This window comes from Cebidichthys violaceus, unplaced genomic scaffold (assembly GCF_023349555.1).
Source record: "Cebidichthys violaceus isolate CVI_PGR_0920_01 unplaced genomic scaffold, fCebVio1.0.p SCAF_4, whole genome shotgun sequence".
Taxonomy (NCBI): domain Eukaryota; kingdom Metazoa; phylum Chordata; class Actinopteri; order Perciformes; family Stichaeidae; genus Cebidichthys; species Cebidichthys violaceus.
Window position 1 is genome coordinate 18,348,574 of NW_027176594.1, and position 27,374 is coordinate 18,375,947.

Here is a 27,374-nt window from a genome sequence, read left to right on the forward strand (position 1 = left end):
TAGAATGAAACATCGATACATTTTGTTCTGTAAAAGGCCAAATTACACAAACGGCCTCTTTATCTTTGTTCTCTACTGATGGCAAAAAAATCTACCAGTAGCTGTAACTTTCATATAACAAATAAGGTATGTCATTCTTTGAACCCAAAAATGTTTTTGGTGAAAGCGCTTTTAAAGTTTCGGACCCTCAACTTGGTGTGAGCAACAGAAATTATGAACTAGATGCTTTTATAAGCATGCGCGGCTTTAAATACAGGATTCAGAACTATTTGAACACTGAATGTTATCAAACAACTCTGGTCATTTTATTTTGTTTCATGTCTGTTGCTTGTCTATTTTATGCGATATCTCTTATGTTGTTTTTAACCTTTTGCTGTTTTTGTTTTTAGTTCTGTTATTTGAACATGTCATTTGGTCATGACTCCCTCGTAAAAGACACTTTAAATCTCAATGGGAAAATCCTGGATAAATAAAGGTTAAATAAAAAATTTTAAAATGTAACTTCTAATATAAAATGCTCATCACAGCACACTTTATGTGGGAACTGAAATAAACAAAAGTTTGAGTTTTTAAGTGTGAGTTTCTGTCAAAAATGGTCACTACTGACCTGTAAGCATATATTTTATATTTCAGTGATTCAGCAACGGGACAGAATTTGAATGCCAACCTTACAGTTGGACTTAAAACCATAATATTCTCTGAAATCCCCAGAAGAATCTATAATCTTTATTAGATGTTTGTGATTGTCCAGGGATTCCACATGCAGTGGGAGCCCTGGATACTCAGACTGAGAACGGAACAGCAGACAGACCGATAGAGAGAGAATAGACAGGGGTCAGAGTGGCCACCAGCTGTTTGGGATGAATAGACCACTATACAGAACAGAGGGCGGCAGATGGCGAGTCAGCACACTGATACACACACACACACACACACACACACACACAGTACAGTTTAGAAAGGCCAAACGCTCACATGACCAAAAAAGTGAAACAATCTGATGGTTGTTTTTTTAGATTCAGATTTATCCATGCACACACCACTGGACCCTGAACATTTGACGGTCCAAAAAAAGAAAAAAGCCCTCATCAGCAAAGACAGATGAGAAAGATGTTGGAAAAAAAAAAAAGCATGCCTGCTTCACCTCTTCACCTCTGATTTAATCAGACACTCTGAAACTCCAACTCACACATACAAACAAAGATGTGAGTTGATGCAAACGCACTCAACCTTAAATTGCACTCTGATACAAACACCAACAGATGCCCTGTGTACACGCAAACAAACACACACACACACACACACACACACACACACACACACACACACACACACACACAGTGGTCGGGTGAGTTGTAAGTTGCTGATAGTCGCCCACTGACAGCACGATATGAACGCATTATGCAACACACTGGACTCAACAAACAACTTTCACCGACACTAAACTCTCCATCATGTGCAACACTTCCACGCTTCCCTTGAGTCTTTTTGTGTGTCTGTTAAATGGGGGTTTTCAAACTAAAACATCTTGAGGTCAACTGTAGCTCACATGGGTGATGTTTATCTCTGGAGCTAAACACGTGGGTATACAGGGTTTTGTTCATTCATTAATATGACAGATACATAATATATCCAACTTGATTCATTACACAATATGTTTCTTTTGAAAGCGTCGTAAATCCAGGGAAGGGTTTTGCGGAGTGTGTTGTGATGTCTTGTTGGCTTCACATTCAGTCTTTTACTGCTGTGGTATGTTAGTTCTTTAACCCATCCGTCCATCATTCATATTTTAAACTTTGTTTCCTGGTAATCTAGAAATGTGCAGCACCCTTTCCCATCTGACATAAGGACATATAAACCCTATCCAAGATTACATTACCTTAATGAAAATTCAGCTACACTGACTCTTCAGCTCACCTTTGAAAAAGTGTTTAAGTATAGAGTCGACAATTGGGTATACGGCAATTCAAAAGCACAAGGGAGCCGCGGTAGAAATGTTATACGACAATGAGACATATGTCTAAATGATCCCTCAAAGAATATTGGAATAAATACTAAAATCCGTTCACCTTGCTAGATAGATTTAAACGTATTCAAAAGGAAAGGGACTTAGGGACTAATTGCACATCATCCATACCGCTTTTTATTTTCTCACTTCTTGTGAATATATCATCATGCATTCATTTTCATGCGCCTTAAATTCACACGTATTCAAATATCTTGTTCTGTTCGACTGCAATATTTTGTCCTTAATATTCCTAATTGTCAGTTGCATTACGCTTAAGAACCATCTATTCTTATCCAAAATCCAAATCTCTTTGCTCTGTGATGCATTGACATGCAGTGAACATTAACAAGGGCTGCATCCCATTTAGTCTTTCCAGTGTCAGGGCTCTGCTAGTGTGCATGATGACGCACTGGTAAGGCTTAATTGGGGCACAAAAGGAACAGAGCCTTTGTTAATGACATAAGTTCCCGATAAGTCAAAAATGTCTGCTTTTAAAATGGTCTATTAATGTTTTAACTAATCCAGTAACCTACAGTTATACATGTTTGATATTTGTACCTTGAAACTAAAGGACCAGTTTGTAGGTTTTGGCGAAATCTAGCGATGAAGTTAGTTTGCAACCAACTGAAACTTCTCCGTTGTGCCAAGCGTGTAGGAGAGCTACGGTGGCCAACGTGAAGACGGGAATGGCCCTATCTAGAGCCAGTGTTTGGTTTGTCCTTTCTGGGCTTCGGTAGAAACATGGTGGCCGGCTCCGTGAAGATACAAACAGCTCATTCTAAGGTAACGAAAACACAACGAGTCTGATTTTCAGGTGATTACTCACCAAATCAAACACACTTATTTAATAATATATTCCATTTCTGCCAATAGATCGCCCTAAATGCCACACGCTGTTCCTTCAAAGGAGCATCCTTTGAGTTCATACTATTTTTAAAGAAAATCTATAAAGGCACAAGTGTTGTCACTGTAGATACTGAAATGAAAATGTCTATTCCTTTAAGAAAACAATTATTCTAACTGTTGAAGCCCTGCGCTTACTCGGCTTATTTAGCATTAACCCTCACTAAAAATGACTGTCAGGAGACTTTGCACTTTGACACATATCGTTGGAAGACAGAGGACGTTTGCTGATGTCAACAGAGGCCCGCGGTCAACACCTTGGAAATGCAAACACACACACACTCATGAGTCAACTGCTGCCCGGTGAAGCCAAGCAAAAGGGAGACTTTGAGAGTGTGTGTTTGAGGAAGAGAGTGTTAATATATTGCTCTGCGTCAACATAAATCTGAAACAAATTGCTGAACAAAACACAGCAATATCTCTTCGAAGTGTTCAAAGGTCACACTGAACTGCAGCTCCGGGGTGACGATGTCATCGGTGGACGTAAGAGTGCTTTGGGAAGGAACGGCGCAGCAGTTCCATATCCTCTAATGTTCTTTGTGTCCTTTGGGCATTCACCTCGTTAGGGAAAATCAGCCACCCAGTGAAATGTTTGGGGCACAATATGTAACATTAAAACAGATTCAGGAACAGAACTGAGGCATTTATTGAATTTAATCAAATGTCAGGTTCAGGGTGACTTTTAAAAAATGTAAGATGTTTTCCCTGAAGACATGCTGAAACAAGCTTGTTTGACATATGGAGGCCTGTGAAATGTGATCTGCTATAGGTATTATCTTCAAAGACACCCGTGAAATGAAGAATGCATGAAAAAGGGAAAGTCCTGGACAGCAGAGGTCAGGAATTAGACTCAGTCAAAGCACACAGGCAAACAAGATTTGTCTCATTAAATGTTGTTGTTTTTAATCCTACAGATTTTTTTTTAAGCTAGACTGATGATGTTTGAATTGACCCTGTAATACACAGATACAGAGATCTGTCTGTCTACAGAATGATCTGTAAATACACCGAGATGGCTCTGTAAAAAAAAATCCTTTTCATTATCAAGTCATAGGTAATTACCGTAATTCGCAGCAAACATCTCAGTGTTTGAAATGTGATGTTATGGTACTACAATGCACCCTTTAACGCCGTTGAAGACCAACAGACGTGCTGTTCCAGACACATCAAACATTCCCCTCGGGAATAAAAAAACACGATTATCAGCTTCTTCGCTGCTCTATTTTTTGCCCAGTAACCACTTCCAGCAGCGCCGGAGACTTCATTGTTCTCCTCGGTCGGCCTCAGTGACATCATTCCCCTTTCACCCAGTTCTCCGTCGGCTGCAGCACGAGGTAACAGGCGGTCAAACCACGATGCATTCACGGTCCCTTACAAAGCTCGTACTTTCCATATGTCGGGGGGGGGGGTCGGAATAGTAATAAAAACAGCTGACACGTTACACGTGATAACTTATTAGTGGGTGGCGGTTTACTGCACACAAAAAAGGTCACACAGTGGGAGGTCTTCGGTGAGTTGTGCTGTGATGAATCAGTGAATACACTGACTTACATGAGCAACTACAATAGCTATTAACAAATACTTAATGTCTAGAGAAAGTCTGTATTTCTTATCTTTCAATTCGTGCATGTGAATGAGCAGAAAAAAGCAGTTTATGATAATAACTCTACAAAAATTTAAAAAAGGAAAACAAGCAAGTAATTATATTGTATTTGATTGCACTATATTTATTTAAAAGATTAAACTACATGATAACTGATCACATTCAAAATCCTCAATGATGAGCATGTAATACAACACACTCGACACAAAAAGTGAGCCAGTGAGCTCACCATAAGTACTACATGATGCTATTGTGATGAGGACCTGTGTGTGGTGAAACCATAGGCTGAATATAGGTGAAACCCGCTGAATACATGGCTGATTCATGTACAGTTGTGTCGATCAATAATCGTTCATTTGCAATTTGAATATTTCCAACAGCACGTGAAGGCCACATAAGTGCCGACGTTGCAAGCAGGAGAAACCCAAAACAATGTTTATGTAACACAGTGTTCATGCAGCGGAGGTCTTTTTCTGCGTATCAATGTGTGGCAGTTTCGAGAAATGTTTCCCACCGTTTATTCACTTCATTCGATGCTTTTGCTGCAACAACAATAACAATAACATTTTTTTTTTTTTTTTATTAAATCGTGTGTATTGCACGGTTCTTTCCGCATACGAATTCGGCTGAAATGCGGATGTTGCATTGAAACAGATGCATTTTTCCCCAGTAAAACAATCAGTGTGACACATTTGTGCAGTGCAGAGACATATATAGGCAGTCCGTTCACCATCCCCCTCCCATCCTCATGCTGGGGTTACTATCGGACAAACCTCCCCTGCTCCTTCATTCTCTGTGCCGGGGTTACTGTCGGACAAACCTCCCATCCTCCTCCTCCTCCTCCTCCTCCTTCTCCTCTTCCTCTCATCATTCTGGTGTGCACCCGTATCATGCACGCATGCCTGTTTATTTTAATTTTATTTATGTATAGCTGAAGGGTGACATATCGACGCAGCGCACAGTTTTCTCTCTGTGTTTTCGGCTCGACGAACGGAATCACAAAGGACGAACGGAGACATGTTGCATTTTAATTCATTCCGCACACCGGTAGATTTTCACAGCTGCAGGTCTGTCTCGGGTTACTATCGTTCAAAGTGAAAATGAGGAAGCTGACACGCGTTTTCCGTCTGCGCTCCCCTTTTGATTAAAACGGAGAAAAGAATTCAAGTCGCAGTAAATGCTTCACCCATGCACAAATAAAGAATGGAGGGATCATTATGCATTTCTTTCAACTGAATAAGTCAAGTGAATCAACAGGATGGAGCATTTCAGTGCAAAACAGCTGTGTTTACTCTGTGTCCAAATATTTCAACCCAAAATATACTCTGTGTTGTCCATAACCAAATATGCAGTCATCTTAACATACATATGAGCCTGTGTTAGAAAGTGATTACAGCTTCTTCACCTTATCCTCTCTGCTCTAACCTTAATATACGAGTCCCTCGGGGCCCCATTTTTCTCCTGATTGTACACAGACAAGTCTCTCAGTTTAAAAAGCATGAGTCAGTGCAGGGGCGTTTCTAAGATTCAAAGAACAGGGGGGGCTTAGCCCTAAGGGGAGAAGCAATTTTTTTTGGGGCCGCGGATATCCGTTGTTTCAGGTTCATAGATTGGTTCAATCAGAAAGAGTGTGATTTTGCTCTGTAGTTTTGCTTGCATTCAGTATATGATATATGATAACACAAGTGTCAAATATGCCATTAACTGATTAAAAACAACAACATTGTATAGGGACTGATATTATTGTTTCGAAAAACTAGAGAGATATATTTATGCAAATAATAGAGAGATGTCGATAGTAACCAATGGAAAACATTACACAATCATTTATATCAGTATTTTAAGAGGATTAATCATCAAATTCAAAAATAAACATTCGTCTGGTATCCATAGTAACGATGCCATCAAGGACTCTATGGACAGAATCCTTGATGTCACGATGACATCACATGTAGGTTTGGCTTTGAAGTTTTTGGCTTTGAAGCTTTTTGAGGGGTAGGGATTAAAATTATTAATAATTACGCTTATTAACCATGATTACAAATACAATGCACGATATAACAGAGATACACATGATGAACACTATGGATAGTACACTGAGCAACAACAACAAGCAGCTGCGTAAGGAGAGACGACTGCTTAAGGTGCAGCAAAAGGTGCAGGAAAGGAGGCAGCAAAGGGAGATGGAATTGAATTCCAAGGAGTGTGAACCTCCACTGAAAAGTGCACAAGAGATTGAGCATCACGAACCACCGATTCATCCTAAACAAACCACAGAGGAGGATCCATCCATCCATCAAGCCCAGATGGACGAACAGAGAGTGGAGATGAACAGCGTTGAGCAGCAGAAGATGGAGATTGAAAAACTCCAGATTACTGTGATGGCGGCCCAACAGCAGCTGAACACTAAACGTGACCAGTGGGACCAGGAGAAAGCCTCCCTTGTGTTGAAAAACGCCTACAGTGCGGCTCAAGTTGAGCGGCAGAAGATGGAGAAGAGAAAGCTCCAGAAGACTGTGAAGGCGACCGAGGAGGAGCTGAACTTTGAATGTGACCAGGTGCGTAACTCCCTGTCGACCCAGCTGGAGAAGCAGACAAAGCAGAACGAGAAGTTTGCAGCTGAACGAGAGAAGTGGGACCAGGAGAAAGCCTCCCTGGTCTTGACAGGAGCCTCCAGTGAGTTGACAGGAGCCTCCAGTGAGGCTCAAGTTGATTTGCAGAAAGAGATAAACATCCTGAAAGATCAGCTGGACCAAGCTCAGGCTGAATATTCAGCTGAACGTGCCCAGTGGAAGCAGAAGAAAACCTCCGTGCTGAAGGCTGAACTTGAAAAAGAGAAGCTGGAGAATCAAAAGCTCCACACTGCTCTGAAGAGAACCCAGCAGGAGTTGACCACTGAACTTGACCGGTCTAAGAAAGCCAAATCGACCCACCTGGTGATGCAGACAAAGGATGATAAGAAGTTTGCAGCTGAACGTGACCAGTGGGACCAGGACAAAGCCTCCATGGTGAAGGAGGCCGAAGCCTCCTATCGGGCTCAAGTTGAACAGCAGAAGATGAAGACTCAAAAGCTCCGGACTTTTCTGAAGGCAACCCAGGAGGGGCTGAACACTGAACGTGACCAGTGGCAGCAAGCCAGGTTGACCCAGCTGGAGATGCAGAAAAAGCAGGATGAGAAGTTTGCAGCTGACTGTCTCCAGTGGGAGCAGGAGAAAGCCTCCCTGGTGTTGATCAAAGCCTCCTGTGTGGCTGAACTTGAACAGCGAAAGATGGAGAATGAAAAGCTCCAGACTGCTCAGATGTTCGAAAGGGACCAGATGTCCCAAGCCCAGCTGGAGGAACAGAGAGCGGAGACAAACAGGATCAAAGCAGCTCTGAAACCGAGAGAAGATCTGTTAGAAAGGGAGCGTCTCCGTTTTGAGGAACAGTTATCCCTCACGACACACCTGGAAAAAACCTGCATTGACCTCAATCATGTCCAGCTGAAGAACATAGCTACTCTTCAAACATTGGAGGAGGAAGCTACGCAGATGTTCGAAAGGGACCAGATGTCCCAAGCCCAGCAGGAGGAACAGAGAGTGGAGATAAACAGGATCAAAGGAGACCAGAAAAAGACAGAAGATCTGTTAGAAACGGAGCGTCTCCTTTGGCAGCAGGAGAAGTCTTCCCTCGAGGCCACAGAAAAAGATCTTCAGAGTCAGCTCATCAACAAGCAGAAGAAGAAGAAGAAATGGTACCACAAACTCTTCAAACGCCTGTTTCCCTGTTTCAATGCTGAGGATTAAGACTTGATTCTACACTTGAGAAGTGAAGTGATTTCACAAAGGTGTAAAACTCAAACTAGTTCTCACATAGATACAATGCCTAACTCACACCCAACCCTATCCCTTAGCCTCAACCCTAAATAATGCACACAAAGAAGAAAAATTGGTACAAACTCTTCTAATGCCCGGCTCCCTGTTTCAATGTGAGGGTCAAGACTTTAAGACTTAATTCTACACCTGAGAAGTGAAGTGATTTCACTTTTAAGGTGTAAAAGGGTTAAGACTTGATTCTACACTTGAGAAGTGAAGTGATTTCACTTTTAATTAAGGTGTAAAACTCAAACTAGTCCTCACAAAGATACAATGCCTAACTCACACCCAACCCTATCCCTATGCCTCAACCCTAAATAATGCACACAAAGAAGAAAAATTGGTACAAACTCTTCTAATGCCCGGCTCCCTGTTTCAATGTGAGGGTCAAGACTTTAAGACTTAATTCTACACTTGAGAAGTGAAGTGATTTCACTTTTAAGGTGTAAAAGGGTTAAGACTTGATTCTACACTTGAGAAGTGAAGTGATTTCACTTTTAATTAAGGTGTAAAACTCAAACTAGTCCTCACAAAGATACAATACCTAACTCACACCCAACCCTATCCCTATGCCTCAACCCTAAATAATGCACACAAAGAAGAAAAATTGGTACAAACTCTTCTAATGCCCGGCTCCCTGTTTCAATGTGAGGGTCAAGACTTTAAGACTTAATTCTACACTTGAGAAGTGAAGTGATTTCACTTTTAAGGTGTAAAAGGGTTAAGACTTGATTCTACACTTGAGAAGTGAAGTGATTTCACTTTTAATTAAGGTGTAAAACTCAAACTAGTCCTCACAAAGATACAATAACAAATTAACACTGAGGCAAATTTGTGATTTGGGGCGATACAAAAAAAAAATTAATTGAACTGAATTGAATTGAATTGGTCTGTAAACTACAAGTAGCCTACAGATCGGATCTGACAAGAAGTTTGGTCTCGCTAACCACGACGACAAGATGTGATATTTCCCACTGACAGCACAGCGGGCAGAGAGAAGTGATTCACTTCACACGCTTTCTGCCGTTGATGATTGTTCTTTACTTCCTTGTGGAGTTAAGAGGTGGGGAATATGGACGGAGTGGTTATCAGATGAAGTAAATTTCAAATCACATTCATGAGACAATTTGTCTTAAAAATTCAGTTAATTCAGGTGTGAAGTGATGTCAATCAAAAAAGCCACGATATTGTATTTTTCTCATCTTCTAACAAGAGAAATATGTGAGCATGGACTTTATCTGTGGTTATTAAACTACTTGTTTCAGCTCTATCCTCTCTGTTAACATCATAGTTGGTCAATGAATTCATGTGTTAGGATTCTGATCATATTGGGCTCTTAGGTTTATTTTCTGTGTCTTCATTTCAGATGTGAGTGGGTACGTTTGCTCAAAAGAGTTGTGCTTTGTCTCGTAGTGGCGCTTCACATTACCGCTTTTAATAATCGTCACGGTCTCTGAACATATGAGACACACTGGTTTTAAACTGTCCGTGGGAAGAATTAACCTATGAAAGAGTCAAATCTTGTGTGGTTGATAATAATGAAGCTTATTTATAGGAAACATATCAAAACGAGCATCAAAGTTTTTCACAGACAGACATAACGCAACTTTCCAAATATATATTTAGGAACACACGTGACTAAATCCAAACGAGGTCTGTAAACTACAAGTAGCCTACAGATCGGATCTGACAGGAAGTACCTGTTTCTTTGACTTCCTGTTTGTTACATAAACACACATGAGATGCAAGACAAGGAGGAGCTTGTTGATGGCAGAGAAGAACCCTGAAAGAGAGTTATTGTCCTGTGAATTACTTACTGTTTTCACCCATAAACTTGTTAAGACTATACTTTCAGGGATCATTTCTATAGTTTTTGACTTGAGAAATGTGTTTCTAAATTGTTTGGTCTCGCTAACCAAGATGATGAGATGTGATATTTCCCACTGAGAGCAAAGCGGGCGGAGAGAAGTGATTCAGTTCACATGCTTTCTGCCATTGATGATTGTTCTTTACTTCCTTGTGGAGTTAAGAGGTGGGGAGTATGGACAGAGTGGTTACCAGATGAGTTAAATATCACATAATAATTAAAACTTTTACAACGTAAATCTGTCAAAACATGTAAACATATTGAGAGTAAATCAGCATGAGCATTAACCTCAGGTTAATAGCAGATCACCTCAAGGTGTCACTCAGAGAGAACCAGGACATTCTGAAGTAGCATTTCAAAATTAAAGCCCTTCAAAATCGCATGCATGAGCTAACTTCAAATCACATTAATGAGACAATTTATCTTTTTTCAGATGGGATTTTAGAGGAAATGGTGCATAGTTACAAAATCATTTCACCTCAGGTTAAAATGAAGTTGTTAATTTTAGAAAAATGTATTTCACTGAATTGCCCTGCAGCTTTAAATTCGGTTAATTCTGGTGTGAAGTGATGTCAATCAAAAAAGCCACGATATTGTATTTTTCTCATCTTCTAACAAGAGAAATGTGTGAGCATGGACTTTATCTGTGGTTATTAAACTACTTGTTTCAGCTCTATCCTCTCTGTTAACATCATAGTTGGTCAATGAATTCATGTGTTAGGATTCTGATCATATTGGGCTCTTAGGTTTATTTTCTGTGTCTTCATTTCAGATGTGAGTGGGTACGTTTGCTCAAAAGAGTTGTGCTTTGTCTCGTAGTGGCGCTTCACATTACCGCTTTTAATAATCGTCACGGTCTCTGAACATATGAGACACACTGGTTTTAAACTGTCCGTGGGAAGAATAAACCTATGAAAGAGTCAAATCTTGTGTGGTTGATAATAATGAAGCTTATTTATAGGAAACATATCAAAACGAGCATCAAAGTTTTTCACAGACAGACATAACGCAACTTTCCAAATATATATTTAGGAACACACGTGACTAAATCCAAACGAGGTCTGTAAACTACAAGTAGCCTACAGATCGGATCTGACAGGAAGTACCTGTTTCTTTGACTTCCTGTTTGTTACATAAACACACATGAGATGCAAGACAAGGAGGAGCTTGTTGATGGCAGAGAAGAACCCTGAGAGAGAGTTATTGTCCTGTGAATTACTTACTGTTTTCACCCATAAACTTGTTAAGACTATACTTTCAGGGATCATTTCTATAGTTTTTGACTTGAGAAATGTGTTTCTAAATTGTTTGGTCTCGCTAACCATGATGATGAGATGTGATATTTCCCACTGACAGCAAAGCAGGCAGAGAGAAGTGATTCAGTTCACACGCTTTCTGCCGTTGATGATTGTTCTTTACTTCCTTGTGGAGTTAAGAGGTGGGGAATATAGACAGAGTGGTTACCAGATGAGTTAAATATCACATAATAATTAAAACTTTTACAATGTAAATCTGTCAATACATGGAAACATATTTGAGAGTAAATCCACATGAGCATTAATCTCAGGTTAATAGCAAACCACCTCAAGCTTTCACTCAGAGAGAACCAGGACATTCTGATGTAGCATTTCAAAATTAAAGCCCTTCAAAATCGCATGCATGAGACAATTTATCTTTTTTCAGATGGGATTTTAGAGGAAATGGTGCATAGTTACAAAATCATTTCACCTCAGGTTAAAATGAAGTTGTTAATTTTAGAAAAATGTATTTCACTGAATTGCCCTGTAGCTTTAAATTCGGTTAATTCAGGTGTGAAGTGATGTCAATCAAAAAAGCCACGATATTGTATTTTTCTCATCTTCTAACAAGAGAAATGTGTGAGCATGGACTTTATCTGTGGTTATTAAACTACTTGTTTCAGCTCTATCCTCTCTGTTAACATCATAGTTGGTCAATGAATTCATGTGTTAGGATTCTGATCATATTGGGCTCTTAGGTTTATTTTCTGTGTCTTCATTTCAGATGTGAGTGGGTACGTTTGCTCAAAAGAGTTGTGCTTTGTCTCGTAGTGGCGCTTCACATTACCGCTTTTAATAATCGTCACGGTCTCTGAACATATGAGACACACTGGTTTTAAACTGTCCGTGGGAAGAATAAACCTATGAAAGAGTCAAATCTTGTGTGGTTGATAATAATGAAGCTTATTTATAGGAAACATATCAAAACGAGCATCAAAGTTTTTCACAGACAGACATAACGCAACTTTCCAAATATATATTTAGGAACACACGTGACTAAATCCAAACGAGGTCTGTAAACTACAAGTAGCCTACAGATCGGATCTGACAGGAAGTACCTGTTTCTTTGACTTCCTGTTTGTTACATAAACACACATGAGATGCAAGACAAGGAGGAGCTTGTTGATGGCAGAGAAGAACCCTGAGAGAGAGTTATTGTCCTGTGAATTACTTACTGTTTTCACCCATAAACTTGTTAAGACTATACTTTCAGGGATCATTTCTATAGTTTTTGACTTGAGAAATGTGTTTCTAAATTGTTTGGTCTCGCTAACCATGATGATGAGATGTGATATTTCCCACTGAGAGCAAAGCGGGCGGAGAGAAGTGATTCAGTTCACATGCTTTCTGCCATTGATGATTGTTCTTTACTTCCTTGTGGAGTTAAGAGGTGGGGAGTATGGACAGAGTGGTTACCAGATGAGTTAAATATCACATAATAATTAAAACTTTTACAACGTAAATCTGTCAAAACATGTAAACATATTGAGAGTAAATCAGCATGAGCATTAACCTCAGGTTAATAGCAGATCACCTCAAGGTGTCACTCAGAGAGAACCAGGACATTCTGAAGTAGCATTTCAAAATTAAAGCCCTTCAAAATCGCATGCATGAGACAATTTATCTTTTTTCAGATGGGATTTTAGAGGAAATGGTGCATAGTTACAAAATCATTTCACCTCAGGTTAAAATGAAGTTGTTAATTTTAGAAAAATGTATTTCACTGAATTGCCCTGTAGCTTTAAATTCGGTTAATTCAGGTGTGAAGTGATGTCAATCAAAAAAGCCACGATATTGTATTTTTCTCATCTTCTAACAAGAGAAATGTGTGAGCATGGACTTTATCTGTGGTTATTAAACTACTTGTTTCAGCTCTATCCTCTCTGTTAACATCATAGTTGGTCAATGAATTCATGTGTTAGGATTCTGATCATATTGGGCTCTTAGGTTTATTTTCTGTGTCTTCATTTCAGATGTGAGTGGGTACGTTTGCTCAAAAGAGTTGTGCTTTGTCTCGTAGTGGCGCTTCACATTACCGCTTTTAATAATCGTCACGGTCTCTGAACATATGAGACACACTGGTTTTAAACTGTCCGTGGGAAGAATAAACCTATGAAAGAGTCAAATCTTGTGTGGTTGATAATAATGAAGCTTATTTATAGGAAACATATCAAAACGAGCATCAAAGTTTTTCACAGACAGACATAACGCAACTTTCCAAATATATATTTAGGAACACACGTGACTAAATCCAAACGAGGTCTGTAAACTACAAGTAGCCTACAGATCGGATCTGACAGGAAGTACCTGTGTCTTTGACTTCCTGTTTGTTACATAAACACACATGAGATGCAAGACAAGGAGGAGCTTGTTGATGGCAGAGAGGAACCCTGAGAGAGAGTTATTGTCCTGTGAATTACTTACTGTTTTCACCCGAAAACTTGTTAAGACTTTACTTTCAGGGATCATTTCTATAGTTTTTGACTTGAGAAATGTGTTTCTAAATTGTTTGGTCTCGCTAACCAAGATGATGAGATGTGATATTTCCCACTGAGAGCAAAGCGGGCGGAGAGAAGTGATTCAGTTCACATGCTTTCTGCCATTGATGATTGTTCTTTACTTCCTTGTGGAGTTAAGAGGTGGGGAGTATGGACAGAGTGGTTACCAGATGAGTTAAATATCACATAATAATTAAAACTTTTACAACGTAAATCTGTCAAAACATGTAAACATATTGAGAGTAAATCAGCATGAGCATTAACCTCAGGTTAATAGCAGATCACCTCAAGGTGTCACTCAGAGAGAACCAGGACATTCTGAAGTAGCATTTCAAAATTAAAGCCCTTCAAAATCGCATGCATGAGCTAACTTCAAATCACATTAATGAGACAATTTATCTTTTTTCAGATGGGATTTTAGAGGAAATGGTGCATAGTTACAAAATCATTTCACCTCAGGTTAAAATGAAGTTGTTAATTTTAGAAAAATGTATTTCACTGAATTGCCCTGCAGCTTTAAATTCGGTTAATTCTGGTGTGAAGTGATGTCAATCAAAAAAGCCACGATATTGTATTTTTCTCATCTTCTAACAAGAGAAATGTGTGAGCATGGACTTTATCTGTGGTTATTAAACTACTTGTTTCAGCTCTATCCTCTCTGTTAACATCATAGTTGGTCAATGAATTCATGTGTTAGGATTCTGATCATATTGGGCTCTTAGGTTTATTTTCTGTCTTCATTTCAGATGTGAGTGGGTACGTTTGCTCAAAAGAGTTGTGCTTTGTCTCGTAGTGGCGCTTCACATTACCGCTTTTAATAATCGTCACGGTCTCTGAACATATGAGACACACTGGTTTTAAACTGTCCGTGGGAAGAATTAACCTATGAAAGAGTCATATCTTGTGTGGTTGATAATAATGAAGCTTATTTATAGGAAACATATCAAAACGAGCATCAAAGTTTTTCACAGACAGACATAACGCAAGTTTCCAAATATATTTTTAGGAACACACGTGACTAAATCCAAACGAGGTCTGTAAACTACAAGTAGCCTACAGATCGGATCTGACAGGAAGTACCTGTGTCTTTGACTTCCTGTTTGTTACATAAACACACATTAGATGCAAGACAAGGAGGAGCTTGTTGATGGCAGAGAGGAACCCTGAGAGAGAGTTATTGTCCTGTGAATTACTTACTGTTTTCACCCGAAAACTTGTTAAGACTTTACTTTCAGGGATCATTTTTATAGTTTTTGACTTGAGAAATGTGTTTCTAAATTGTTTGGTCTCGCTAACCATGATGATGTGATATTTCCCACTGACAGCAAAGCGGGCAGAGAGAAGTGATTCAGTTCACACGCTTTCTGCCGTTGATGATTGTTCTTTACTTCCTTGTGGAGTTAAGAGGTGGGGAATATAGACAGAGTGGTTACCAGATGAGTTAAATATCACATAATAATTAAAACTTTTACAATGTAAATCTGTCAATACATGGAAACATATTTGAGAGTAAATCCACATGAGCATTAATCTCAGGTTAATAGCAAACCACCTCAAGCTTTCACTCAGAGAGAACCAGGACATTCTGATGTAGCATTTCAAAATTAAAGCCCTTCAAAATCGCATGCATGAGACAATTTATCTTTTTTCAGATGGGATTTTAGAGGAAATGGTGCATAGTTACAAAATCATTTCACCTCAGGTTAAAATGAAGTTGTTAATTTTAGAAAAATGTATTTCACTGAATTGCCCTGTAGCTTTAAATTCGGTTAATTCAGGTGTGAAGTGATGTCAATCAAAAAAGCCACGATATTGTATTTTTCTCATCTTCTAACAAGAGAAATGTGTGAGCATGGACTTTATCTGTGGTTATTAAACTACTTGTTTCAGCTCTATCCTCTCTGTTAACATCATAGTTGGTCAATGAATTCATGTGTTAGGATTCTGATCATATTGGGCTCTTAGGTTTATTTTCTGTGTCTTCATTTCAGATGTGAGTGGGTACGTTTGCTCAAAAGAGTTGTGCTTTGTCTCGTAGTGGCGCTTCACATTACCGCTTTTAATAATCGTCACGGTCTCTGAACATATGAGACACACTGGTTTTAAACTGTCCGTGGGAAGAATAAACCTATGAAAGAGTCAAATCTTGTGTGGTTGATAATAATGAAGCTTATTTATAGGAAACATATCAAAACGAGCATCAAAGTTTTTCACAGACAGACATAACGCAACTTTCCAAATATATATTTAGGAACACACGTGACTAAATCCAAACGAGGTCTGTAAACTACAAGTAGCCTACAGATCGGATCTGACAGGAAGTACCTGTTTCTTTGACTTCCTGTTTGTTACATAAACACACATGAGATGCAAGACAAGGAGGAGCTTGTTGATGGCAGAGAAGAACCCTGAGAGAGAGTTATTGTCCTGTGAATTACTTACTGTTTTCACCCATAAACTTGTTAAGACTATACTTTCAGGGATCATTTCTATAGTTTTTGACTTGAGAAATGTGTTTCTAAATTGTTTGGTCTCGCTAACCATGATGATGAGATGTGATATTTCCCACTGACAGCAAAGCAGGCAGAGAGAAGTGATTCAGTTCACACGCTTTCTGCCGTTGATGATTGTTCTTTACTTCCTTGTAGAGTTAAGAGGTGGGGAATATAGACAGAGTGGTTACCAGATGAGTTAAATATCACATAATAATTAAAACTTTTACAATGTAAATCTGTCAATACATGGAAACATATTTGAGAGTAAATCCACATGAGCATTAATCTCAGGTTAATAGCAAACCACCTCAAGCTTTCACTCAGAGAGAACCAGGACATTCTGATGTAGCATTTCAAAATTAAAGCCCTTCAAAATCGCATGCATGAGACAATTTATCTTTTTTCAGATGGGATTTTAGAGGAAATGGTGCATAGTTACAAAATCATTTCACCTCAGGTTAAAATGAAGTTGTTAATTTTAGAAAAATGTATTTCACTGAATTGCCCTGTAGCTTTAAATTCGGTTAATTCAGGTGTGAAGTGATGTCAATCAAAAAAGCCACGATATTGTATTTTTCTCATCTTCTAACAAGAGAAATGTGTGAGCATGGACTTTATCTGTGGTTATTAAACTACTTGTTTCAGCTCTATCCTCTCTGTTAACATCATAGTTGGTCAATGAATTCATGTGTTAGGATTCTGATCATATTGGGCTCTTAGGTTTATTTTCTGTGTCTTCATTTCAGATGTGAGTGGGTACGTTTGCTCAAAAGAGTTGTGCTTTGTCTCGTAGTGGCGCTTCACATTACCGCTTTTAATAATCGTCACGGTCTCTGAACATATGAGACACACTGGTTTTAAACTGTCCGTGGGAAGAATAAACCTATGAAAGAGTCAAATCTTGTGTGGTTGATAATAATGAAGCTTATTTATAGGAAACATATCAAAACGAGCATCAAAGTTTTTCACAGACAGACATAACGCAACTTTCCAAATATATATTTAGGAACACACGTGACTAAATCCAAACGAGGTCTGTAAACTACAAGTAGCCTACAGATCGGATCTGACAGGAAGTACCTGTTTCTTTGACTTCCTGTTTGTTACATAAACACACATGAGATGCAAGACAAGGAGGAGCTTGTTGATGGCAGAGAAGAACCCTGAGAGAGAGTTATTGTCCTGTGAATTACTTACTGTTTTCACCCATAAACTTGTTAAGACTATACTTTCAGGGATCATTTCTATAGTTTTTGACTTGAGAAATGTGTTTCTAAATTGTTTGGTCTCGCTAACCATGATGATGAGATGTGATATTTCCCACTGAGAGCAAAGCGGGCGGAGAGAAGTGATTCAGTTCACATGCTTTCTGCCATTGATGATTGTTCTTTACTTCCTTGTGGAGTTAAGAGGTGGGGAGTATGGACAGAGTGGTTACCAGATGAGTTAAATATCACATAATAATTAAAACTTTTACAACGTAAATCTGTCAAAACATGTAAACATATTGAGAGTAAATCAGCATGAGCATTAACCTCAGGTTAATAGCAGATCACCTCAAGGTGTCACTCAGAGAGAACCAGGACATTCTGAAGTAGCATTTCAAAATTAAAGCCCTTCAAAATCGCATGCATGAGCTAACTTCAAATCACATTAATGAGACAATTTATCTTTTTTCAGATGGGATTTTAGAGGAAATGGTGCATAGTTACAAAATCATTTCACCTCAGGTTAAAATGAAGTTGTTAATTTTAGAAAAATGTATTTCACTGAATTGCCCTGCAGCTTTAAATTCGGTTAATTCTGGTGTGAAGTGATGTCAATCAAAAAAGCCACGATATTGTATTTTTCTCATCTTCTAACAAGAGAAATGTGTGAGCATGGACTTTATCTGTGGTTATTAAACTACTTGTTTCAGCTCTATCCTCTCTGTTAACATCATAGTTGGTCAATGAATTCATGTGTTAGGATTCTGATCATATTGGGCTCTTAGGTTTATTTTCTGTGTCTTCATTTCAGATGTGAGTGGGTACGTTTGCTCAAAAGAGTTGTGCTTTGTCTCGTAGTGGCGCTTCACATTACCGCTTTTAATAATCGTCACGGTCTCTGAACATATGAGACACACTGGTTTTAAACTGTCCGTGGGAAGAATTAACCTATGAAAGAGTCATATCTTGTGTGGTTGATAATAATGAAGCTTATTTATAGGAAACATATCAAAACGAGCATCAAAGTTTTTCACAGACAGACATAACGCAAGTTTCCAAATATATTTTTAGGAACACACGTGACTAAATCCAAACGAGGTCTGTAAACTACAAGTAGCCTACAGATCGGATCTGACAGGAAGTACCTGTGTCTTTGACTTCCTGTTTGTTACATAAACACACATGAGATGCAAGACAAGGAGGAGCTTGTTGATGGCAGAGAGGAACCCTGAGAGAGAGTTATTGTCCTGTGAATTACTTACTGTTTTCACCCGAAAACTTGTTAAGACTTTACTTTCAGGGATCATTTCTATAGTTTTTGACTTGAGAAATGTGTTTCTAAATTGTTTGGTCTCGCTTGCCAAGATGATGAGATGTGATATTTCCCACTGAGAGCAAAGCGGGCGGAGAGAAGTGATTCAGTTCACATGCTTTCTGCCATTGATGATTGTTCTTTACTTCCTTGTGGAGTTAAGAGGTGGGGAGTATGGACAGAGTGGTTACCAGATGAGTTAAATATCACATAATAATTAAAACTTTTACAACGTAAATCTGTCAAAACATGTAAACATATTGAGAGTAAATCAGCATGAGCATTAACCTCAGGTTAATAGCAGATCACCTCAAGGTGTCACTCAGAGAGAACCAGGACATTCTGAAGTAGCATTTCAAAATTAAAGCCCTTCAAAATCGCATGCATGAGCTAACTTCAAATCACATTAATGAGACAATTTATCTTTTTTCAGATGGGATTTTAGAGGAAATGGTGCATAGTTACAAAATCATTTCACCTCAGGTTAAAATGAAGTTGTTAATTTTAGAAAAATGTATTTCACTGAATTGCCCTGCAGCTTTAAATTCGGTTAATTCTGGTGTGAAGTGATGTCAATCAAAAAAGCCACGATATTGTATTTTTCTCATCTTCTAACAAGAGAAATGTGTGAGCATGGACTTTATCTGTGGTTATTAAACTACTTGTTTCAGCTCTATCCTCTCTGTTAACATCATAGTTGGTCAATGAATTCATGTGTTAGGATTCTGATCATATTGGGCTCTTAGGTTTATTTTCTGTCTTCATTTCAGATGTGAGTGGGTACGTTTGCTCAAAAGAGTTGTGCTTTGTCTCGTAGTGGCGCTTCACATTACCGCTTTTAATAATCGTCACGGTCTCTGAACATATGAGACACACTGGTTTTAAACTGTCCGTGGGAAGAATTAACCTATGAAAGAGTCATATCTTGTGTGGTTGATAATAATGAAGCTTATTTATAGGAAACATATCAAAACGAGCATCAAAGTTTTTCACAGACAGACATAACGCAAGTTTCCAAATATATTTTTAGGAACACACGTGACTAAATCCAAACGAGGTCTGTAAACTACAAGTAGCCTACAGATCGGATCTGACAGGAAGTACCTGTGTCTTTGACTTCCTGTTTGTTACATAAACACACATGAGATGCAAGACAAGGAGGAGCTTGTTGATGGCAGAGAGGAACCCTGAGAGAGAGTTATTGTCCTGTGAATTACTTACTGTTTTCACCCGAAAACTTGTTAAGACTTTACTTTCAGGGATCATTTTTATAGTTTTTGACTTGAGAAATGTGTTTCTAAATTGTTTGGTCTCGCTAACCATGATGATGTGATATTTCTCACTGACAGCAAAGCGGGCAGAGAGAAGTGATTCAGTTCACACGCTTTCTGCCGTTGATGATTGTTCTTTACTTCCTTGTGGAGTTAAGAAGTGGGGAATATAGACAGAGTGGTTACCAGATGAGTTAAATATCACATAATAATTAAAACTTTTACAATGTAAATCTGTCAATACATGGAAACATATTTGAGAGTAAATCCACATGAGCATTAATCTCAGGTTAATAGCAAACCACCTCAAGCTTTCACTCAGAGAGAACCAGGACATTTTGATGTAGCATTTCAAAATTAAAGCCCTTCAAAATCGCATGCATGAGACAATTTATCTTTTTTCAGATGGGATTTTAGAGGAAATGGTGCATAGTTACAAAATCATTTCACCTCAGGTTAAAATGAAGTTGTTAATTTTAGAAAAATGTATTTTACTGAATTGCCCTGTAGCTTTAAATTCGGTTAATTCAGGTGAGAAGTGATGTCAATCAAAAAAGCCACGATATTGTATTTTTCTCATCTTCTAACAAGAGAAATGTGTGAGCATGGACTTTATCTGTGGTTATTAAACTACTTGTTTCAGCTCTTTCCTCTCTGTTAACATCATAGTTGGTCAATGAATTCATGTGTTAGGATTCTGATCATATTGGGCTCTTAGGTTTATTTTCTGTGTCTTCATTTCAGATGTGAGTGGGTACGTTTGCTCAAAAGAGTTGTGCTTTGTCTCGTAGTGGCGCTTCACATTACCGCTTTTAATAATCGTCACGGTCTCTGAACATATGAGACACACTGGTTTTAAACTGTCCGTGGGAAGATTTAACCTATGAAAGAGTCAAATCTTGTGTGGTTGATAATAATGAAGCTTATTTATAGGAAACATATCAAAACGAGCATCAAAGTTTTTCACAGACAGACATAACGCAACTTTCCAAATATATATTTAGGAACACACGTGACTAAATCCAAACGAGGTCTGTAAACTACAAGTAGCCTACAGATCGGATCTGACAGGAAGTACCTGTTTCTTTGACTTCCTGTTTGTTACATAAACACACATGAGATGCAAGACAAGGAGGAGCTTGTTGATGGCAGAGAGGAACCCTGAGAGAGAGTTATTGTCCTGTGAATTACTTACTGTTTTCACCCATAAACTTGTTAAGACTATACTTTCAGGGATCATTTCTATAGTTTTTGACTTGAGAAATGTGTTTCTAAATAGTTTGGTCTCGCTAACCACAATGATGAGATGTGATATTTCCCACTGAGAGCAAAGCGGGCGGAGAGAAGTGATTCAGTTCACACGCTTTCTGCCATTGATGATTGTTCTTTACTTCCTTGTGGAGTTAAGAGGTGGGGAGTATGGAGAGAGTGGTTATCAGATGAAGTAAATTTCAAATCACATTCATGAGACAATTTGTCTTAAAAATTCAGTTAATTCTGGTGTGAAGTGATGTCAATCAAAAAAGCCACGATATTGTATTTTTCTCATCTTCTAACAAGAGAAATGTGTGAGCATGGACTTTATCTGTGGTTATTAAACTACTTGTTTCAGCTCTATCCTCTCTGTTAACATCATAGTTGGTCAATGAATTCATGTGTTAGGATTCTGATCATATTGGGCTCTTAGGTTTATTTCCTGTGTCTTCATTTCAGATGTGAGTGGGTACGTTTGCTCAAAAGAGTTGTGCTTTGTCTCGTAGTGGCGCTTCACATTACCGCTTTTAATAATCGTCACGGTCTCTGAACATATGAGACACACTGGTTTTAAACTGTCCGTGGGAAGAATTAACCTATGAAAGAGTCATATCTTGTGTGGTTGATAATAATGAAGCTTATTTATAGGAAACATATCAAAACGAGCATCAAAGTTTTTCACAGACAGACATAACGCAAGTTTCCAAATATATTTTTAGGAACACATGTGACTAAATCCAAATGAGGTCTGTAAACTACAAGTTGCCTACAGATCGGATCTGACAGGAAGTACCTGTGTCTTTGACTTCCTGTTTGTTACATAAACACACATGAGATGCAAGACAAGGAGGAGCTTGTTGATGGCAGAGAGGAACCCTGAGAGAGAGTTATTGTCCTGTGAATTACTTACTCTTTTCACCCGTAAACTTGTTAAGACTATACTTTCAGGGATCATTTCTATAGTTTTTGACTTGAGAAATGTGTTTCTAAATTGTTTGGTCTCGCTAACCACGATGATGAGATGTGATATTTCCCACTGAGAGCAAAGCGGGCAGAGAGAAGTGATTCAGTTCACACGCTTTCTGCCATTGATGATTGTTCTTTACTTCCTTGTGGAGTTAAGAGGTGGGGAATATGGACAGAGTGGTTACCAGATGAGTTAAATATCACATAATAATTAAAACTTTTACAACATAAATCTGTCAAAACATGTAAACATATTGAGAGTAAATCAGCATGAGCATTAACCTCAGGTTAATAGCAGATCACCTCAAGGTGTCACTCAGAGAGAACCAGGACATTCTGAAGTAGCATTTCAAAATTAAAGCCCTTCAAAATCGCATGCATGAGCTAACTTCAAATCACATTAATGAGACAATTTATCTTTTTTCAGATGGGATTTTAGAGGAAATGGTGCATAGTTACAAAATCATTTCACCTCAGGTTAAAATGAAGTTGTTAATTTTAGAAAAATGTATTTCACTGAATTGCCCTGCAGCTTTAAATTCGGTTAATTCTGGTGTGAAGTGATGTCAATCAAAAAAGCCACGATATTGTATTTTTCTCATCTTCTAACAAGAGAAATGTGTGAGCATGGACTTTATCTGTGGTTATTAAACTACTTGTTTCAGCTCTATCCTCTCTGTTAACATCATAGTTGGTCAATGAATTCATGTGTTAGGATTCTGATCATATTGGGCTCTTAGGTTTATTTTCTGTGTCTTCATTTCAGATGTGAGTGGGTACGTTTGCTCAAAAGAGTTGTGCTTTGTCTCGTAGTGGCGCTTCACATTACCGCTTTTAATAATCGTCACGGTCTCTGAACATATGAGACACACTGGTTTTAAACTGTCCGTGGGAAGAATTAACCTATGAAAGAGTCAAATCTTGTGTGGTTGATAATAATGAAGCTTATTTATAGGAAACATATCAAAACGAGCATCAAAGTTTTTCACAGACAGACATAACGCAAGTTTCCAAATATATTTTTAGGAACACACGTGACTAAATCCAAACGAGGTCTGTAAACTACAAGTAGCCTACAGATCGGATCTGACAGGAAGTACCTGTGTCTTTGACTTCCTGTTTGTTACATAAACACACATGAGATGCAAGACAAGGAGGAGCTTGTTGATGGCAGAGAGGAACCCTGAGAGAGAGTTATTGTCCTGTGAATTACTTACTGTTTTCACCCGAAATCTTGTTAAGACTATACTTTCAGGGATCATTTCTATAGTTTTTGACTTGAGAAATGTGTTTCTAAATGTTTTGGTCTTGCTAACCACCAGGAGTGTTTCCAGGATTCAAAGAAAGGGGGTGCTTACCCCCAAGGGGAGGGGCAAGTTTGTGCAATTTTTTTTGGGGCCACGGACATCCATTGTTTCAGACAGTTCATAGATTGGTTCAATCAGAAAGAGTTTGATTTTGCTGTGTAGTTTTGCTTGCATTCAGTATATGATAACACAAGAGATAGAATTTAAGGGTCATAGTGAAATTTGACAACACAAATATGAACTTTTCTCAAAGAGAGAAATAATTTTCCTGCTTGTAAAGGAAAGACGGATAAACTAGCTTTCATATCTGCGTCACTCCCAAATCCTAATTCTTAAAGGGACCGCACACAATGGATGGAGAATGGACCTGACAGTGTAGTGTAGTTTTTACATACCAGTGATATTTTATGCTCATTTGGACACTATCACTAAGATAAAGATGAACTAGTTCAGTGTCAAATATGCCATTAACTGATTATAAACAACAACGTTGTATAGGGACTGATATTAATGTTTCAAAATACTAGAGAGATATATTAATGCAAAGAATAGAGAGATGTCGATAATTATTTCTTGTATTTTGAATTCGCTCGTTCACTCTTGCTCACTGGAGACAGTTTCTAACAAAATAGCTAGCTAGCTAGCTAGCTTAGTGTTAACATAGCCCACTACAATATTCCCTTTCATTTGCCTCAAGTAAACCTAAATGTAAGCAGGTAACAATCGTTAACAACTACAGATTCCACATTCTGTAACTACCTGTACTTACAATTTCACTCTGTGCATCATTTACTTTGAGCTGAACTCCTTGGCTATAATCCTGGCTGTGTTGACGAGAGACGTTACTTGGCAGAGTGAGGAATTCAGCGCAGCAGCCTCCCCAAGGTCCTAGTGCTCGGGGATTATATCGTTGAGTATGATGATGGGCTGTTGGATTGTAATTTGAAGAGAAAACATACAAACCAGAACGCACGCACATATGTAGCATGTTAGAGTTATAAATAACTTGTCCATGTGAGAAACAGTAGTTTATTTTAATGACATCACCAAAATAAAAATTTAAAAAAAGATTAAAAAAAAATTTAAAGCCAATAATGCCAAATTATTTGGGGGGGCTGAAGAACATTTTAAGGGGGCTTCAGCCCCCCTAAAATAGGCCTAACGACGCCCCTGAGACAGTGATTCACGAGGGTTCCTGGAACTGATTCTAATGGATCCTCCAGCAAAAGGAATGTGCATCCGTTACCTTCATTGTTACCGCTTTCATGAAAACGTCAGGATATGTAGTTAGGTTCTAATGTAAAGTTTGTCTGATAGAAGACAAAGCGAAGTGGCGCTGTTGTTGCATGACGACTATTTAAGTCATATACCAACTCTGCGTTGTAGTTTTGTTCGAAGTTTTTGACTCAGTCGAAACTGAAGGCAGCAGACTCCAACGCTGCAATCTGCCTTTCGCTCACAGACATGTAATGGCTGGTTTGTATCTTTTGAGCGGAATGGTTTTCTGCAGGAGCCATAATTAAGTGTCATCACACTTCAGTTCATAATATGAAGATAGACTTGTGTTTCAGTGAACTAATATGTTGCATTCTGGCTACTTTTCAGTCTGAAATCTGATGATCAACTGACTCTTTCAGGTTTATCCGATTCGTCACTTGCAATTGTCCCTTTGTCTTTGGCTCACAAGAACACAATATTCAAGCTCTCAAAATGACAGCATCATCACATGGCAATGATGATTAGATTTGTTTTCTTCTTGTGATCAAAATTAAAATATGCACAACACAATTGTAATTTGTTATCTCAAGATTGTGACGCTGTTTGATGGTTGAAGATGTCTTGATGATTGGCACACATTCTATCAGTGATCTGCGTATTTACACATCAAAGTAGTTTCTTTTTAACCTTTAAATGTGATTACAATTGAGTTGATCCTTCTATAAGTCTCGGGAACTTATTGTTAGACTGATGCATAAGATGAATGGACTGTTTTGTTGATGAAGGACAGTAATGGCTCATACTATAACACTGTGTGCTGAACAAATCCTTCTGAAGGCAGCCACAATCTTACTTCTCTACATTTTTCTTTCATGGTGTCTCTATGTGTACAAATGCGTTTTTCGTCTCTCTATGAGACATTCAGTTCCCCACTTGGTTGAACATTTTATAACTTTGTTTGCAGATCCAAAAGTCAAGATTTTAACCAAAAGCGGCCTACAATAATTCACTGATTGTCGTACCTTTGCGGCCACAACTCCAAGACTTCCAGAGAGCGTTTCAACATCCTAAGTTGGTCACAGTCCAGTGATGCCATCGATCCTGAGTGTGGAAGCTACCTCCCGCTGTGCCAGCCATAACAAACCATTGTTCTCAAGCCAGCGGGAATAACTGCGCTGACAGTTTTCTGCACATAATCACAAGGAATGGGAAAGAGAACGACTGAAAAGATACTTTTTGGTCCATTTTAGCACAACTTGCTCTATAAACACACGTTTTTCTCACTCCCTCCGGTAGAATTTGATAAAACTCGACTGTTGTTGCCTTCATTCTCCCTCTCCTACTACTGGTCTGGGCAGGAGGGAACACCTTGTACTTGTGCACAATTTTTGGAATCCGAACTGTCATTTTTGGTGTCATTTTTGTAATTTACTGTCCTCAAATGTCCTGGAACAAGGCAACGATTGCCTGTTTGCTAACAGTGACCTCTGACCCTCTGAAAGGACCGGATAGAAAAGAGCTATTTTACCTCTCCATGGAATCAATTCATTATTACATTGTTCTGATTTTACTTTCTTTTAATTCATTTGAAATGTACTCATTTATTCATCATGTAAATACAAAATGATGAAAGAAACACATTAAATGGCACATTTAATGATGATTTCATCACTTTTTACACTCTTTTGAAACATATCATTTAAGAGCAAATGTAATCAGTCTCTTTATAAATGAACCAATTCACAAGGTGATTAAATTTAAACACTAAGAAACCCCCAGGCTAAATAAAAAAAACACCCTGGCCCTAAATAAATAATAAAAAAACATCATTTAGAATCACTTTATTTTTGAGTTAATTTAAAAGTCACCCTCTGTAATATGCAGCCACTTTATACATTAGTAATCTATTCAAACTCATTATTTCCAGTGGGTAATGAGTACGACTCAATGCTTTGAAAATGACAACAGCTTCAATTTTTCTCAGTTACCCTGAATCCTTCAGATAAAAAATGATCGTCATCGCGAACGATTATCATCCGTCTCCATCCATGCAGACAGTTCTGGAGCTTCTTTGATGGATTAGATGACTAATCACTCTGATTGAGGATCCTGTTTTAATGAGACCCCCTACTGGGAGACCTCGCTGTACCCCATCCACAAGTGGAGGAGAAATGGTCTCTAAAATGACCCACACCTACAGTATATACCTTTTTCCTACACGTTGTTTCATCTTGTTTGAGCTGCCGGAGCCAGGCAGAGCTCACTGTACCAAACACAGCAGCGTGGAGGTTGTCATGTTCACTTATTTTCTC

General features: G+C 38.5%; 11 non-coding genes and 2 pseudogenes across 11 annotated transcripts; all 13 read left to right on the plus strand.

Annotated features, from left to right (window-relative positions):
- The first annotated feature begins 9,254 nt into the window (after nucleotides 1–9,254).
- On the plus strand, nucleotides 9,255–9,454 carry LOC137885521 (small nucleolar RNA U3; annotated as a pseudogene).
- Nucleotides 9,455–10,207: 753 nt separating this feature from the next.
- LOC137885513 (small nucleolar RNA U3) lies at nucleotides 10,208–10,423 on the plus strand. Its single transcript, XR_011104816.1, has one exon. It is a non-coding gene; the product is annotated as a small nucleolar RNA U3 (small nucleolar RNA).
- A 1,057-nt stretch (nucleotides 10,424–11,480) lies between these two features.
- On the plus strand, nucleotides 11,481–11,696 carry LOC137885508 (small nucleolar RNA U3). The gene has a single exon (XR_011104811.1). It is a non-coding gene; the product is annotated as a small nucleolar RNA U3 (small nucleolar RNA).
- Nucleotides 11,697–12,730: 1,034 nt separating this feature from the next.
- LOC137885506 (small nucleolar RNA U3) lies at nucleotides 12,731–12,946 on the plus strand. The gene has a single exon (XR_011104809.1). It is a non-coding gene; the product is annotated as a small nucleolar RNA U3 (small nucleolar RNA).
- Nucleotides 12,947–13,979: 1,033 nt separating this feature from the next.
- On the plus strand, nucleotides 13,980–14,195 carry LOC137885515 (small nucleolar RNA U3). The gene has a single exon (XR_011104818.1). It is a non-coding gene; the product is annotated as a small nucleolar RNA U3 (small nucleolar RNA).
- A 1,055-nt stretch (nucleotides 14,196–15,250) lies between these two features.
- On the plus strand, nucleotides 15,251–15,461 carry LOC137885518 (small nucleolar RNA U3). The gene has a single exon (XR_011104821.1). It is a non-coding gene; the product is annotated as a small nucleolar RNA U3 (small nucleolar RNA).
- Nucleotides 15,462–16,495: 1,034 nt separating this feature from the next.
- LOC137885509 (small nucleolar RNA U3) lies at nucleotides 16,496–16,711 on the plus strand. Its single transcript, XR_011104812.1, has one exon. It is a non-coding gene; the product is annotated as a small nucleolar RNA U3 (small nucleolar RNA).
- Nucleotides 16,712–17,745: 1,034 nt separating this feature from the next.
- On the plus strand, nucleotides 17,746–17,961 carry LOC137885507 (small nucleolar RNA U3). Its single transcript, XR_011104810.1, has one exon. It is a non-coding gene; the product is annotated as a small nucleolar RNA U3 (small nucleolar RNA).
- A 1,057-nt stretch (nucleotides 17,962–19,018) lies between these two features.
- LOC137885517 (small nucleolar RNA U3) lies at nucleotides 19,019–19,234 on the plus strand. Its single transcript, XR_011104820.1, has one exon. It is a non-coding gene; the product is annotated as a small nucleolar RNA U3 (small nucleolar RNA).
- A 1,055-nt stretch (nucleotides 19,235–20,289) lies between these two features.
- On the plus strand, nucleotides 20,290–20,500 carry LOC137885519 (small nucleolar RNA U3). Its single transcript, XR_011104822.1, has one exon. It is a non-coding gene; the product is annotated as a small nucleolar RNA U3 (small nucleolar RNA).
- A 1,034-nt stretch (nucleotides 20,501–21,534) lies between these two features.
- Nucleotides 21,535–21,750, plus strand: LOC137885514 (small nucleolar RNA U3). Its single transcript, XR_011104817.1, has one exon. It is a non-coding gene; the product is annotated as a small nucleolar RNA U3 (small nucleolar RNA).
- Nucleotides 21,751–22,503: 753 nt separating this feature from the next.
- LOC137885527 (small nucleolar RNA U3) lies at nucleotides 22,504–22,719 on the plus strand. The gene has a single exon (XR_011104827.1). It is a non-coding gene; the product is annotated as a small nucleolar RNA U3 (small nucleolar RNA).
- Nucleotides 22,720–23,776: 1,057 nt separating this feature from the next.
- Nucleotides 23,777–23,889, plus strand: LOC137885522 (small nucleolar RNA U3; annotated as a pseudogene).
- The last annotated feature ends 3,485 nt before the right edge of the window (nucleotides 23,890–27,374 follow it).